We start from the raw sequence: 4,832 nt of genomic DNA on the forward strand, positions 1-4,832 counted from the left end.
GATGGGTTTTATTTCTTAATCCATTTTCATATTCTATGTCTTTTGACTGGGGAGTTCAGTCCATTAATATTTAAAGTTATTAATATAAGATGGGTATTGAATCCTGTCATTTTTATTTCTGGTTACATTCTTGATATAGCTGTACTTTCCCACAGTTATACCTTCATTGAATTTCTTTTCTCAACCCCTTGGGTATCATCATTCCTTTCTTCAGCTCTTTGTATTGCTTCCAGAACTCTCTGAAGGGCTGGTTTTTTGGACATGAATTCCTTCAGCCTGTTTATGCCATGGAAGATTTTTCTTTCCCTTTCGACTATAATAGAGATTTTTGGCCGGGTATCGTAATCTGGGTTGGCATCTGTGGTCATTTAAAAACTGGGAATGCTTTGGTCCAGCCTCTTTTGTTTTTTGGGTTTTGTTTGTTTGTTTGTTTGTTTGTTTGTTTTTGGTCTTTTTGAGACAGGGTCTCCCTGGAGCCCCAGCTAGCCTGCACTTGCTATGTGGACCAGGCTAGCCTTGAACTTACAGAGATCGGCCTGTCTCTGCCTCCCAAGTGCTGGAATTAAAGGCATGCGCCACCATGCCCAGCTTGATAGATTTTTTTTTTTAAACATTCTTTATAGTCTGGTTATTAATCCTGCCAGATAAGTAACTGGTAAAGATTTTCTTCTCTGTAGGTTTTCTTCTCTCTTGATGGCTTCCTTAGCTTTGCTAAAGGTTTTTAATCTGGTATGATCAAGTTTGTCAACTTTTGTTTCCTGAGTTATTGATGTCCCTATCTAGGAAAGTATGACCTGTGCTGACACTGTAGCCTTTTTCCATGTGTTCTTCAACCACTTTAAAGTTTCAGATCGTACATTAAGGTTCATTATGAGCTAACTTTTACACGATGAGTGATAGGGCTCTACTTTCAGTCTTCTACATAGAGATAACAAGGAGCATCACAGTTTGTCACCCACAGACACCACCTCCATTGAGGAATGGCCCCAAGTACTTAGGAGAGCAGGGCCTAGGGGAATAAACAGGGAACTACATTCTGTATGATGGGTTTTAAACCCTGCCTATGTTTTAGAGAAATGTGGTATCGTGGGCAATGGGCAAGAGGAAGGGTTTTAGAGGGAAATTTTAATGGAGGGGGTAGTAAGAGGCCATAGGAGGAAAGGGGTGTCCCAGACCTTAGGGTGGATGAGGGAATCTGGGAGAGGGTAGGGTGAGGACAGTAAGGCTGTAGTTTTATTTCCAGAGTTCTCAGAGGCTAATAGGAGGGGAGAAAAGCCCAGAAGGAGTAGGAGGACAGGAGAAGGGAAAATGGAGGTTATTCATGATGTCTCTGCCTAGTAGTGGGGTGGGGCAACTAGGCATAACAAGAAAGGAGTGAGAGATTACGTGACCCCAGAAGAGGGAGCCTGTAGCTTTGGGCTGGTGGGGGCAGCTGTCAACACCCATCACAGAGAGCTGAGAAGGATAAGTTTTACCAGAGTAAGCAGGAAGTATAGACAAACTGGCCCCCATATCAAGTATAAAAATGACAGACTTACCTGTTATCTGAATACTTACCCTGGGCTCCTCAGTGGAGATTCTCACTTGGTGGGGGCCAAGGTCCCAGGGCAGCATCAGTCTTTGGCTGCCAGGCCCAGAAGATCTGCAAGATTGCCCTGTGGAGGAGGATCTTGGGGGAGTGACCTATCTTTATGAGGCAAAGAGGGGCAGTCGACCTTCCAGTGTCTCGTCTGTCCACAGTTAGGGCAGGGTCCTGGCTACAGGCAAGGTGTAGGGCAGCTTTTTGCCCAGTGGCAGGTATTGCCACATTGGAAGCAAGCCCTAGGCAGAGTCCAATGTCCCATCTTCTGGGAAGGTCTCAGAGCTGTTGCCAGAAGCTGGTATTTCTATCATGGGAGACCTTCTCAGTCCTTTCCTGTTACTCTCAGCCATTAAAGACTTTAAATACCATATTCAGCAGATCTCTCTGTGGAGTTTGAGGGCTATCATCTATTCTCTTAAGCTTTTTTCTAATGTCTGGGGCTGATTGGGAGATGAAGTGAGAATTAAGAACCAACATGCCCTCCTGGGAGCCAGGGTCTAGCTTAGTAAATTGGAGGAAAGCTTCTGTGAGCTGGCCAAGAAACTCTGCTGGGTTTTTGGAGGGGTGCTGGGTAATCTCTCTCAGTTTGTCAAAGTTAACTACTTTGTGGGAGGTGTTCTGCAGGCCTGCCAGAAGGCAGACAATCATTCTATCTCTTGCTACCCTCTCTGGGGACTTATCTCAGTATTAGGCTGGTCATCCCAGTGGGGTTCCTCACAGGGACGGCTGTTGCTCCCACAGGATAATTGCCATGAGTGTGGTGAACATCATCGTGAGCCTGGGCTGCTATCCAGGCCCTCTCCTGCTCATCAGGGGTGAGAGTAGAAGAGAAAATGATGTAGAAATCATGCCAAGTCAGATCACAGGCCTCAGTAAGATACCTAAATTCCTTAACAAGTGCAGTGGGGTCATTAGAAAAGGAACTAAAACGCTTCTCTATCTGGGAGTGCTCAGACATAGATAAGGGGACATGAACACGGACAATTCTCTGGTCCCCAGCGACCTCCCTGAAAGGGTAAATCCCATCTGTGCAAGAATGGGTGCGAGTGGCCACGGGTGGGGAAGGGAGAAGTCGAGAGGGGGAGCAAGAATGTTATCAACTGAAGAAGTGGCGGGAAGCGGGAGAGAAGGTGAACAGGGACTGCAATTGACAGAAGGAGATGAGCGGAGAGGCAGAAGACGGGAATGGGGGTGTGGAGGTTCCCTTATCTCCACAACACAGGGTGGAGGATGGGGACAAGGGGGTAGAAGTGGTGCAGATGGGGACGGTGTTGAGGGTCCAGGGGGAGGAGGCATCAGTGGAGCTGCGTCGATGTCAGAGTCAAGAGGTGAGGAGACCCGAATCTCTGATTCAGGGGTGGGGTTTGTCTTGGCCCTTGCAAGAAGGATTTGGTGGGTATGGCAGGAGGCGCAGAAAGAAGGACAGCAGTGAAGAACCAAAAAGGACTGGGCATACGGGATTTCAGACCACTTGTCCGTGCGATGGCAGAAATTATCAAGATCCATAAGAATTTGGAGGTCGATTGTGCCGTTTCCTGGCCATTGAGATTGGCTATCAAGTGTATACTGAGGTCAGGCCATATTATAATAAAAAATGAGATGGTGGGGTTTAATGAAACCTTTGAGCCCTAAGGGAAAGAGAGATTTAAGAAGAGAGGTGAGGGGTAGCAGAATCTAGTTTTGAGTGAGAAGAACTCATGACTGGTTAGAGGGAGGAGGAGAGATGGCCTTGAATAAAGGGTGGAGGAGAAGGAGACTTAGAATGAGATCGATGGCAAGAAGATGCCCAGGAAAAAATTTTGCTCAAGTCCCAAGAATTAGGGACTATAACCAGAAGGCGGGGTGGGCGAAGTCAGCAGTAGCGGACCAGGACCACTGGGAGCCCAGGTCAGTCATGAGCTGGTCCCGCCCGGCAGCTGTGGTGGAAGTGGTGCACCGGTCGCCACGCCCCTGCTAGTGCAGATTTCAACATTATGGCAGGGGAGGCATCAGAATCGTAGTGTGTCCAGGCAAGTGGTCAAGCACACACTTTTGGGAACTGTGCAGACAGTGATGTGTTGGAAGAAGATGCTGAAGTATATGAACTTAGGTCCTAGAGGAAAAGAGAAAGTTCGAAGAAGCACGTCAAGGGATAGACTTGATGACATTCTTCTGTAACAAAGGATATACAGGAAGGAGACAGTAAATGCAGTAGCCCTTCAGTATTGTTGTACGGCCTATCAAAATTCCAGTTAAAAAGTTTAGTTCTTTGACTGAAACTCTTTATCCTACAAAAGGAAGACAAGTTTCTTGTCCTTCACCTGTTCCATAGCTCAAGAACACCAGGAGATTTTACCAGCTAATGATTCTCTCTTCCAATGAGTCAGCCGGTAGCTTTCTAAAAGAAGTAGATGGAGACATAGAACAAATCGAAAAGTGCACAGACACCAAGAAGAGAACCTTAATGAGGCAGTGTCTGCCTTAACAGCGCAACAAATCTGCTTTGAACTTGAGAACAAAAACATTCACCACAAGGATCCCTATAATGGAGCAGACTGGGGAATTGGTTGGTGGACGGTTGTAGTGATAATGCTGATAGTAGTTATAATAACACAAGTATCCTATTTGCTTTATTATGAAATCTTAGCTAAAGTGGATGTTAGTCACCACTCCACAGTAGACTCTTCACATTTGCATTCAGGAGTCACAGCTCCATCACAGCACAGAGCACAGAAAATGCAATAGCTCCAACGAAAGGAATACATGTTGGTCAACAAAATGACCACAAACTCTGCAACCGCGACTCCCAGTCACCTGCTGCTCAACACAGAACATAGCAGTTAGCTCAGACTGCAATGTTAGCGATGCATCTGGAATATGGCGATTCAAATCCCTCCAGCAGCCACTTCAAAAGCAGAATTTTAGGAACACTGAAGATGCTATGTTTTTAACGTTTCTAAAAATTTCTGAGCCATTTGCAAATGGATTGTGTATAAACTCATTTGCTAGTTTATATTGAGAGCAGACAGCCCATCCATTACTACATCAGTCCTTAAAGCAGAAATTAAGCACGTGTTAAGGAGGATCTTAACCTAAAAGATACTGTCATTTTACTTACTTGAGATTAGTTAAATTTAAATTTTACCTTTTAAAGAAATTACTTTTGATTTAAGGTTGTTCATGTCAAATACTGAAGCATAATATTGTATATCAGATGCTTTCAGCAGAAGAAAATTTGCTGTCAGAAGCCACCTATTTAGTTGCAAAACGA

At 45.2% G+C, this 4,832-nt stretch overlaps 1 pseudogene; it reads left to right on the forward strand.

Annotated features, from left to right (window-relative positions):
• The first annotated feature begins 2,552 nt into the window (after positions 1 to 2,552).
• Positions 2,553 to 4,398, forward strand: LOC103747490 (annotated as a pseudogene).
• Positions 4,399 to 4,832: the final 434 nt, after the last annotated feature.

Source organism: Nannospalax galili, unplaced genomic scaffold (genome assembly GCF_000622305.1).
Source record: "Nannospalax galili isolate Female #2095 unplaced genomic scaffold, S.galili_v1.0 scaffold4045, whole genome shotgun sequence".
In the NCBI taxonomy this organism is placed as follows: Eukaryota; Metazoa; Chordata; class Mammalia; order Rodentia; family Spalacidae; genus Nannospalax; species Nannospalax galili.